Genomic DNA, 12,567 nt, shown 5'->3' with positions numbered 1-12,567 from the left:
GAAAATCCTGCTTATTGATGAGGTTGGATTTTATATTACTATTACTTATATATTACTATTTTAGAAATGCCACTTTTAGAAAGTGATCATTTCTTTGCACTTAAAACCTTCTATGCCTTACAGCCTGTATCCAATCAACATCTGGTCTGTGCTAGTTGACAGTTCCCTTTCTCATTTCACCCAGACAACCACAAACAAAGGATACTCAGTCACATCTGCAGTCATTTGCATACTGAATGTGTCTTCCTGGCCTGGAAGGATGGCGGGCCTGACACTTACATTTCAAAGTCCAGTGGCCTGCCCTCACACTAAGGACTGATAACCCCCCCCCCAGGGACCCTGGCAGACACAACTTAACTAAAGGGGGAACTTGTGCACTTCAAAACCACTTGTTGAAGTCTCCCACACTTCAAAGGCATTTTTGGGTAAATAAACTGGGTCTCTGGCCCCACCAAATCAGACACTTCTGGATCTACACCTGAACTCTGTCAGAGGAGCTGCCTGGCTGCCCTAAGGACTCCTCTGGACTGCTTTGCTGAGAAGGACTGCTGCCCTGCTAGCCTCTGACTTTGCTGGAAGGACTCTGCCTTCCCCAAAAGGGCTCTCTAATGGCTTGGATTGAGCTTGCCTCTTGTTTCTGAAGTCTCTAGGCCAACAAAGACTTCACCTCTTCAAGAAACTCCTTGTGCCTCAAAAATTGACGCAACGCCTGCAGAAGCCGCCGCTGAGAAATCGCTGCACAGCCGACCAGAACAATACAGCACCAACTTCCTGACAGAAAATTCGATGCATAGCTTACCGGGTTGATGCAGCGCCTGCTCCTTCTTCCAGTGCATCAAGGATTTTCAACACATTGTCCATGGGCGCCAAAATATCCCTGCATTGCAGTGAGGAACCAAGACTGCGCATCGTCTGTGCCACGCCTGAAAATCAGTTACAACACCTTATTTTTCTACGTATCTCCTCCTCTGCGGTGTCTGTGCGTCATTATTTTGGAAGCATTCCAGGTACTCTGTGTAGCAAAGAAACTACTGTTAATTTCTAATGATTGAGACTCTTTTAAACATTTTGTTCTTATTGGACTTTTGTCATTTTTACCTTATTTTATTCAAATAAATGTTTCTAAACCTGTGTGGTGTTTTCACTGCGTTACTGTATGATTTATTGCACAAATACTTTACACATTGCCTTCTAAGTTAAGCCTGACTGCTCAGTGCCAAGCCAAGGGTGGGCACAGGATAATTTGGATTGTGTTGTGACTTACCATGACTAAGATTGTGGTTCCTATTTGCACAAGGGTCTATACTTCTGCCAACTAGAGACCCTATTTCTAACATTGGTGCTCAGCGGTGAGGATAGGGCTTGTGTCTGTGCAGTGCCATACAATAGTTACGTGTATACTACCTACCCACAGTTAAAGGTCAATCTGAATTGTTTCTTTTTGCTTCCTTTCTCCGCTTGACATTCTTTAATCAGTCCTATACATCATGTCTCTGGCTAGGTCCACAAGTGGAGCTGGGAAGTTTAATGTAGCTAAGCTAGACAGATACACTGTTAACCAGCTGAAGGGCTTCTGCAAGGGGATGGGGGTACCTATCCGTGGAGCCTCCAGAAGGAGGAATACCAAAAGGCACTGAGGGCCTGACCAGAAGCCCACTCACAATAGGATGATGAGCTGATGGCTCTCGTGGAGCTACCTACAGTAGTGGGGGAGGGGGTGACACCTCTGGATTTGTTCCTTCTGTGAGACCTGGAAGCATTGTCTCCAGTCATGGCATGACTGCAGAGGAAAGGAGAGAGGAGAGAGAATTCCAGCAGCAGTTAGCAAGGTTAAAAATAGAAGAGGGCTGAGGCTGAAAGAGCCTTGGCAGAAAAGAAACTTATCTTGGCTCACAAACCGAGTCTGAAAGAGCTGGAGCTCAACATGGGACTGCTGTGTGATAGGACATTTGTGAATCCACACAGTTCCTGGAACTTTCAACAGCAAAGTGAGAAAAGTGTGTATTTATTGCTGTGTTTGTTTGAGGTTTGAGTGGTATTATGAGTAAGTAAATGTAGAGGGATCCACACCAACCACACCACTCTAGACTCCTTTATATGTGTCATTTTCAGAAGTATATGGGTGTGGTAGGTTTCAATGGTGGCAGCCAAGCCAAGGCACAAAATCCACAGCAGCCCACATTGCTAAAAAAGGGGTCAGGTTTGAGTGGAAAAATGTGATGTGCCCATGTTGGGTTTTCAGGCCTTTCTTTTTGCAGGCACTGGGCCCATTATCACAAATGGAGAACCATTTTCCATCAGAGATCTGTGTGGATGTTGAATGGTAGGAAATGTGTGAATCCCCACTGATTCCTGATCTGCCCCCCACCAATATGTGAGGGAAATATGTGGTGTTAGCCAACGTTTGAGATTTCCAATCACTTCCGGGTAAAAAAACGTGCAGTTGTTGGACTTGGTCCTTTTTGAAGGATCACCTCAAATTTTTTGCCTTTGTCTTGCTTCCTTTGCCGGACACATTTTTGTTGGCTTTTCGGACACAATGCACTTTTTACATACTAATCCTAACTGTGGTAAAGTGCTTGTGGTCTCTCCCTAAACCATTGTAATATCCCCAGCACCTGACTGGTAAGTTTATTTGTATGTCCCTAGTATATTGTGCTACATGTACCCGCGCTCTGTAAACTAAATGGTACTAGTGGCCATCAGTACTCATTCTGCCACCCACTAAAGTAGCCTTTTAAAACATGCTTCAGGACTGCCACTGCAGCTTGTAGTGAAGTTTTACCATTACAACCTGCCAAAATAAACCTTTTGCCAGGCCTAAACCTTACATTTTAATACTTATAAGTCACCCTTGTGGTAAGCCCTAAAGTGGCAGGGTGCATGGTATTTAAAAAGTAGGAAAGGTGAGTTTAACTTTTGCATGTTGTAGTGAGAAACTTCTAAAGTATTTTTTTACTGTAAGGCGATCTCTCCCATAGACTAACACTGGGTTGCCTTATTACATTCAACAAGTGGTAGCTTCAGATTGTGAGCTGATAAAGATATGCTGTTTACTCTTGAGTAAATTGCAATTTACAGTCCTCTTCACTACTAAAGTCAGATTTTAAGTTACTATACGGAAAATGCAACTTTGAGAAAGTTGGCATTTTCCTGCCGAAACCAAATAAGCCTTTCTGCCACTGTCCTGGGTCACATAACTGTTAATGGCACACCTGATGAGGGTTTGTATTGCTTCAAGAGATTGTGAGAAAAGAGGCCTAGATGTGAAGGGAGAGGGTCTTCTTGGCAGAATTGTTGGGGAGGAGCTGTACCCTGCTTTGATTACACTTCAAAGGACTCTGATTGTAGTGTACACAAAGGAACATGGTACCAGGCCTGCCCTACTGTTTGTCACTGTAGACAGTTTGGAGCCAAACCCAGGAGAAAGAGTAAGAATTACCAGAATCAATTTTGCGGGTAGGTCAGGGAATTCCCCCCACACAAAAGCTAGAACCAGGTATAGGACCTTCAGAGCTATTCATTGGAACCCTTCTGGACCTGTTGAAGATTCAGAAGAACAATTGCCCTGTTGTCAGAATGGCTGCCTTGCTGCTTGAAGGACTGCATTGATGTCTGAAGAAGGAAGAATGAACCTGCTTGCCTAAATCCCAGTCTCCCATCAGTGATTCCGAGGGTCAATTGGCTGACCTCCCGTGTGAAATTCCCTTGGAAACACCAAGCTCCCAGAGGTCTCCCTGCAGCTGCCCAGATAACCAGCAACAACTGGATCTGCCTGAGCCCTACTGCTGACGTACTGGAGTGAGTCCTGATCCCTGAGAGGTATCCCCATTTCCTGGCCCCTTAGCTGGCATCAGTGAGAGCTCCCCCTGAAGAAAAGGTGAAGATACAGATGTTTTGGGCTCCTCGTGACCGCGAAGTGACCTTTTAGCATAAAAATATCAACTGCAAATGAATGCTACCAACACAAAGCTCCCTTAGGATGTGCTCTTTACACCGCAGGAACCATCCACGAACACCAGCAACACAAGATCTGTACTTCCCGATTACAGTGACTGTCCGTGAAGATCAACCAATGCAAAGTTTTAGCGATGACCGGCTTTTCGCACTGCGTGGTCCCTCCAATATGAATAGAACTCTTCTCGCCAGACTTGAGAACATAGCTCCTCAGTGGGACTAGCCTGCTCCCTATATCTGACCTGCACTCCAGTGTGGTCGGCCTGAGTTTGTGACTTTCCCCTGGTATGGCACGACCAGTAACAACCTAATATCCTACAGCATACCATGCAGGCCAGTTCACAGTGAACTACCCTGAGAAGCTACCCCCATGCCCAAATCAGGTTATATTTTTTGATGGGAAATGTTGTGTCTCAATGTTGTGTTATGGGGCCTGCTGTGTCGCAGGCGCGAGGTTTATCAACATAAGTGGGTGTAAAGAAATGGCTCCCTGTTGCAGTTACCCCCCACTTTTTGCCTGATACTGATGCTGACTTGACTGAGAAGTGTGCTTGGACCCTGCTAACCAGGCCCCAGCACCAGTGTTCTTTCACCTAAAATGTACCATTGTCTCCACAATTGGCACAACCCTGGCATCCAGGTAAGTCCCTTGTAACTGGTACCCCTTGTACCAAGGGCCCTGATGCCAGGGAAGGTCTCTAAGGGCTGCAGCATGTCTTATGCCACCCTAGGGACCCCTCACTCAGCACAGACACACTGCTTTCCAGCTTGTGTGTGCTGGTGGGGAGAAAATGACTAAGTCGACATGGCACTCCCCTCAGGGTGCCATGCCAACCTCACACTGCCTGTGGCATAGGTAAGTCACCCCTCTAGCAGGCCTTACAGCCCTAAGGCAGGGTGCACTATACCACAGGTGAGGGCATATGTGCATGAGCACTATGCCCCTACAGTGTCTAAGCAAAACCTTAGACATTCTAAGTGCAGGGTAGCCATAAGAGTATATGGTCTGGGAGTCTGTCAAAAACGAACTCCACAGCTCCCTAATGGCTACACTGAATACTGGGAAGTTTGGTATCAAACTTCTCAGAATAATAAACCCACACTGATGCCAGTGTTGGATTTATTAAAACATGCACACAGAGTGCATCTTAGAGATGCCCCCTGTATTTTACCCAATTGTTCAGTGCAGGACTGACTGGTCTGTGCCAGCCTGCTGCTGAGAGACGAGTTTCTGACCCCATGTGGTGAGAGCCTTTGTGCTCTCTGGGGACAGAAACAAAAGCCTGCTCTGGGTGGAGGTGCTTAACACCTCCCCCCTGCAGGAACTGTAACACCTAGCAGTGAACCTCAAAGGCTCAGGCTTCGTGTTACAATGCCCCAGGGCACTCCAGCTAGTGGAGATGCCCGCCCCCTGGACACAGCCCCCACTTTTGGTGGCAAGTCCAGGAGAGATAATGAGAAAAACAAGGAGGAGTCACTGGCCAGTCAGGACAGCCCCTAAGGTGTCCTGAGCTGAGGTGACTCTGACTTTTAGAAATCCTCCATCTTGCAGATGGAGGATTCTCCCAATAGGATTAGGGATGTGCCCCCCTCCCCTCAGGGAGGAGGCACAAAGAGGGTGTAGCCACCCTCAGGGCTAGTAGCCATTGGCTACTAACCCCCCAGGCCTAAACACACCCCTAAATCGAGTATTTAGGGGCTCCCAGAACCCAGCAAGATAGATTCCTGCAACCTAAGAAGAAGAGGACTGCTAAGCTGAAAAACCCTGCAGAGAAGACGGAGACACCAACTGCTTTGGCCCCAGCTCTACTGGCCTGTCTCCCCCCTTTCTAAAGACACTGCTCCAGCGACGCTTTCCCCAGGGACCAGCGACCTCTGAATCCTCAGAGGACTGCCCTGCTCTAGAAAGACCAAGAAACTCCCGAGGACAGCGGCCCTGTTCACCCAAGACTGCAACTTTGAAACAAAGCAGCAACTTTGAAACAACTTGTGTTTCCTGCCGGAAGCGTGAGACTTGCTACTCTGCACCCGACGCCCCCGGCTCGACTTGTGGAGAACAATCACTTCAGGGAGGACTCCCCGGCGACTGCGAGACCGTGAGTAGCCAGAGTTGCCCCCCCTGAGCCCTCACAGCGACGCCTGCAGAGGGAATCCCGAGGCTCCCCCTGACCGCGACTGCCTGTTCCTCAGATCCCGACGCCTGGTAAAGACTCTGCACCCGCAGCCCCCATGGGACCTGAAGGATCCGAACTCCAGTACAGGAGTGACCCCCAGGAGGCCCTCTCCCTTGCCCAGGTGGTGGCTACCCCGAGGAGCCCCCCCCTTGCCTGCCTGCATCGCTGAAGAGACCCCTTGGTCTCTCATTGAAACCTATTGAAAACCCGACGCATGTTTGCACACTGCACCCGGCCGCCCCCGCGCTGCTGAGGGTGTACTTTCTGTGCTGACTTGTGTCCCCCCCGGTGCCCTACAAAACCCCCCCTGGTCTGCCCTCCGAAGACGCGGGTACTTACCTGCTGGCAGACTGGAACCAGGGCACCCCCTTCTCCATTGAAGCCTATGCGTTTTGGGCACCACTTTGACCTCTTCACCTGACCGGCCCTGAGCTGCTGGTGTGGTAACTTTGGGGTTGCTCTGAACCCCCAACGGTGGTCTACCTTGGACCCAAACTTGAACCCCGTAGGTGGTTTACTTACCTGCAAAAACTAACAAACTCTTACTCCCCCCCAGGAACTGTTGAAAATTGCACTGTGTCTAGTTTTAAAATAGCTATATGTGATTTATGTGAAAAGTGTATATGCTATTTTGCTAATTCAAAGTTCCTAAAGTACCTACCTGCAATACCTTTCATTTGAAGTAATACATGTAAATCTTGAACCTGTGGTTCTTAAAATAAACTAGGAACAGATATTTTTCTATACAAAAACCTATTGACCTGGAATTGTCTCTGAGTGTGTGTTCCTCATTTATTGCTTGTGTATGTACAACAAATGCTAAACACTACTCCTTTGATAAGCCTACTGCTCGACCACACTACCACAAAATAGAGCATTGGAATTATCTCTTTTTGCCACTATCTTACCTCTAAGGGGAACCCTTGGACTCTGTGCATACTATTCCTTACTTTGAAATAGTGCATACAGAGCCAACTTCCTACAGTGGGGTAGCATATTTCTCAGCACTAGAGTGGAAAAGCTGGGTTTTAGAAAATGTGTGGATTTCCACAGATTCCAGAACTTCCTTTAACAGAAATGCATGTTTTTAGCCAAAGTTTGAGGTTTGTAAGGCTTTATGGATTAAAAAAACATTTGTAAGCTCTTTGCAGGGCACACCATCCTGAGTTCCCAAAGGTGTCTGGTCTTCAGAAATGTCTCTATTTGATATGTTTTTCTCAGGGGTGACAGAGCTTTGGGCCAAACCCAGCAGCAACCCATGTTGTAAAAAAAAGTGTTGATTTTGCTGATTGAAATGTGATGTCTCCACATCGTGTTTTGAGTCCTGGCCACACAACTGGCGTGCCACTTTGATCAGGAAATTTTAATAATTGTACTTTTTTTTGTGCATTTTTGGCTTCCAAATGTAGGCCAGTGTGAAAGACAGAAGACATTTTTCAAAATACCCTCTGAATCACATGATAGTATGGGTAAACCCAAATTCAGAAGTGTACAAGTGACCACTGTTGCTAAACTCAGTATCTTGTGCACATTTCAGAAATAAATAGGTTTCATTCGTAACCGTTTTTCATACATAATATTTTGCCAGGTAAATTGCTGCATTTTTGGTACACAATGGAAAATGTGTATAAGCTGCAGCTCAGTTGTTGGCTCTGGGAATCACGTTTTGGGAAAACCAATTAACTCTGTATACGCCTGTGACCAGAACTGTCTGACAGACATAACTGTAATTGTATATTGTTTCTTTAAAACAACCATTGTGACCACAAATTGCAGATGAAAATATCGTACATAGCTGATGGCTATTTTTTCCTGCTCATTTTCATTATATTTTTATTTCAATGATTAATTATTGCTATGTTCACAATTGTCTTTTGTTTTCAGAAGGTATAGTTTTCTGGGAACACCCAGGGGTTTCACATCTGTTTGCACAGCAATTTGCAAGTAGGTTGAAACCACAACAAATAGGAAAAATGAATTAATTCTTAGAAAAATGCAAAAAGCATAGTAAAAAATTGTTTTGTATTTTCATAATAGTGATCCTATTACAGCAAAACATTTGTTGATGTCTTCTTTAGAAAAAAAAACATACTTTTTTGCACAGCACTGTTTTTTCAATTCCTTCCAGAGGAGTCTCGAAACTATTAGTATCTTTAAAATCCCTGTAGGAGAAGAGGACACAAATTTGGCTTAGATGCTTCATATGGTAAAAAATTATGAAAGCGTTAAGTGTGAACTACTCCAAATATCAGAAAAAAGGCTTAGCACTAGGGGGAGAAAAGATTCAGCAGTTACAGGTTTAAGGGTTAGATTTTCAAAGCTTTTTTGTGGTGGCAAACGGCCCAGTTTACAGAATTGGGCCGTTTGTACATTTAAAAAAATGTTTATGCAGTAACAAACACCAAATTATGATTTGGTGACTTGTTGCTGAATCACAGTTTGCCTTGATGACCCAATTCCAAATCATTATTTCGAAGGGGCGTGTCTAGGGCATCCCTTCCAATTACTTCATTGTAGTGGTATTACCGAATTCTAGTCACAAAACAGTAATTCTTTACCTCCAATTTAAAATTGGTGGTAGCCCATTTGCAAATGTAAAGGGACCCCCTGGAGACCCATTCCCCTTTGAGAATGTTAAGATATTTTTTAAGCGCAGGCAGTTATCCCACGGACTTAACCATTTTATCTTCTTTTTTTGGAACACATTCTGTTTTCCTTTTAAGAAAACAGGCTGCATAAATTTTTTTTTAAAAAGATTGCTTTATTAAAAATCAATCATAGACATGGTGGTCGGCAGACCCAAGTAGGCCACCATCCCTGTGGTCGCAGCGATTCCTATGGGTCATAATTTGTGACCTACTGCATTAATATTCATGAGGTTGATTGATTTGCGACCGATTAGGTATTACTATTTTAAAATAAATCGTTTCATACATTAGAAATAGCAACTTCATAATTGTGGTTCGGATGTAATAGCTATTAGGAAATCGCTCTTCTTAAAGTTAATACATGTGGCCCAATGTGTGTTATCTATTTCTGTTGTACTATTTTGTGTGTGTGACTGCCTTGTGTGTTCTCCTTTGCAGTCACCTGTCCTCTACATAAACTATGTGTTAAGGAAGGTTGGAAGGTAGATGCCCACTTTGTAGTTGTGGCTTTTTAGTGAGGCTTAATATAAAACCTTTCACTATACAAAAGCCAAAAAGATCGGCATTGTCTTTGTTTAGTTTGATGTTTATGATTTTAATGTAGTGTGTATCTTCACAAAGTATTTTTGACTTTTGGCATTGCATGTGAAACAAACAATTTTTTTTAAATGGGATATATTTCTATGTAAAATGTAAAGACATACTCCAAGTTGGAGCATATGTGGAACATATTTAGCCAATTCAGGCTGCTTAGCCAGTAGTGCTTTGCATGTTGGGGTTCATGAGACTGTAATATGTTGTAATGTCTTTCAAAGCAAAACCACATGCCTGAAAACGCAACAAGTTAGTGGCAGACACACCAGGATCACACACCCCTAAAAACGCAATTTGCTATAGACAGAAAAGACCGGGTCACTTTCCTTAAGAGTCTCTGGGCAGCCTTGTGAAATACAAAATAAATTTGTGATTTATTGAAATTCTTTAATGTAGACAAATAAGGGTTAAACAGCCAAGTGGGTGACTCAGTGAGGCTCGCGTTTGAAGTGCAGATGCACATTCCACTGCTAGTGGTCCGTGTTAACACTCCTCAGACCACAAAACGACTTGCGGGAGAATTTTATATCCCAGTAGAATGAAGCTGAATGCGTCTGAATACATATTAGAAGCGAATAGTGTGCTGATGTTGTTATAGAAAATATCCTGGCACGGTAATTGATGTATACTACTTCCCTGGGTGCCCCAACTGTGGTGATATCTTGATCCTTGGTAACGATTTTTGGTCAAGGGCGAGCACAGATCTTGCATGTGTGCCAGGCCCTAGGCCTGCCTCGCAGATTACTGTGTTGCTTATGGCATGAGGGATGTCCCGGCTACCCTCCTGTACTAGAATGCTACTGCCTTTACCGGGATTTGTAGCACAAGAGCAGTGATGACAGCATAATGTGTTTTAAGTATTCAGTAGAGTGAAGAAGCCGTTTTTACTGTGTCACAGGAGTGGGGCCTACTATCCCTCTCATCTTCCACTGCTGTGTGCTCTACTGACCCTTGGCATTAGGATGCATGTAGCGCCGCACAGTGTGTCTGTGTCTGTGCATGCTGTGATAAATGTGCACATGTTAATATAATATATATATATATGTATATGTATATATATATATATATATATATATATATATATATATATATATATATATATATAATAATAATAATAATAGGTCACTAGTCAAATGGGCCTGGGCACATCTCAGGAAGGAGAAGGAGCTTATAAGAGAATCATAAAGAGTAGGGCTGGGGCTTTTGTAAAGTTTTGATAAACATATCTAAGTGAGGCTGACATCCAGTCAAATGGACTGTGATTTGCAGGTATCAAGTTTGGAGGCATTCCTGCTGTGACAGACTGCTTTATGGAGGAAGGATAAGATAGGGGAGTGAACACTTCAAAGTGGCCATTCACCATAACACAAACTTCAAAGATGAAGACACTAAATTACATTTACGTTTGGAAACAGATTAATAAAAAAGGGAGCTAGAACCTCCCAAGTTTGTCAAACTGAAGCTGTTGATCAGTACGGAAAAGCTCTGCATGACATCTTCCTTTTGTAATTATGACTGGGTTCTGAGGGTCTGGCAGTCTCACTTATGAGTGAGGGGACATCACTCAGGAGAATCAAGAACGCTCACCTTGGAGCACCAGCTTCTGCCTGGCCCAAGTCCAGTGGGCCACGTGAGGAGAAGGAAATTATCTGGAGGGAGGGAGGTCCAATGGGGATCCTGTTGTGTGGAACCGAGTGTTAAATTCTGGAACTTTAGAATTAGCTCACCATCTGTGCAGTGGCAACCTCTTTATGCCAGGTGGAGGCCTCAGAAAAGATTGGACTGCCCCACCGATCGGGCCATCTTCCTGTGTGCATAGTCTGTGACGCCTATATACCAGGTGGTGGCCACACTAAAGAGTAAGGGTCATCTGCATGGTGCCACGCTGTGACAAGAGTATGGCCGTCACCTCGTCCAGTGCTGTTTCCACAAGAGGGCTATTGCCTTAAAATGCTGGTTCAAAACGCCTACATGCAGGTGGGGGCCACTGTGAAGATTGCCCAGGTTCACTATTGTAACAAGTAGGCCGTCGCCCTCTGCAGTGCTGTCACCTGAAGAGGCTGTCACCCCCTGTGCCAGTGTATTTGCCCCCGGCCCATATTCCAACAGGGGGTTGTTGTGAAGAGAAAGCAGTGGGCATCCATGAAGAAGTGGATTGTGACCCAAGGAGGAAGAGCAACAAGCCATCTACTGAGTTCAGGGCTACACAGGTTCTGTTGCTATATTGATTAAGTCTTATCGTGTGACCGTAAGAACACCATGGACACCTGCCACCTCGACAACAGCATCGCTTTGTCTGCTCATGGCAAAGCCGCAGATGTATACTCCGAAATGCCATTCCAGCAGGTAAGACTTAATAGCGGAACGCTGGGTGCAACTTGCTTTGACTTACGTGCTATGACGCTGGGACACTTTGACTTTCTCAAAGCCATTGTAGAATGTCTACGACTTGAACTCGTTTGAGAGGCCTAGCTTGGATGTTGCGTCAGATAAATTGGGAATAACCATCATCCTTAGATTGGAAAATTAGGCTTGTGAGCAGACCCTGGTAACATTAGCGTGCTTTCCTTATGAAGAATGTGTATATTATTTGTGGTGTGACCTATTGTACTTTGAGTTCATAGGTAAATACTCCTTACATACAATTATTGGGGGTTGCTGCAGGTGTTGTGAGTTGCAATCCTGTGTTCACCCTACATCTACCTTCTCCCTGAGAAGCCGTGGACTGCTCAACCCAAACTACCACTGAGAATCGCGTGCTGAAGTGGTACTTGGCCTAGTTGCTCTAAGTCCATAGTAGCATGGGCCCTGGGACAAAATGAAATAAGGGCCTCAGCCACCACGGTTGGGCCTGTATCTCCTGTTTGCCTTGTGGCCCCCTGAACGGTGTTGTGACTGCTGATGTTCCTCATTCCACTACCAGCAAATGCCAAGTTGGATAGTCTGGAACATCTCTGTGACTTGAACAGGTGCAATGAGTTGCAGATGCTTCTGTGTGAAGGCTGCCAGTCATGCTTAGTGGCGTCGCGATAGGGGACCTAGATGGGTCCTGTGCCAAAGCTCTTTTGTTTTGGGACCAGTGATTGTACCATCACTCCTGTTGAATGTGTCAAGAGACAGCACTAAACAATAAAAACAGACATAGGATCTTGCCACACAAATATGTCTGCCTACATTTCACTGTAAATCTGTGC

Source organism: Pleurodeles waltl, chromosome 7 (assembly GCF_031143425.1).
Source record: "Pleurodeles waltl isolate 20211129_DDA chromosome 7, aPleWal1.hap1.20221129, whole genome shotgun sequence".
NCBI lineage: Eukaryota > Metazoa > Chordata > Amphibia > Caudata > Salamandridae > Pleurodeles > Pleurodeles waltl.
The sequence above is the reverse complement of the archived record's forward strand: the minus strand, read 5'-3'. Positions refer to the sequence as shown.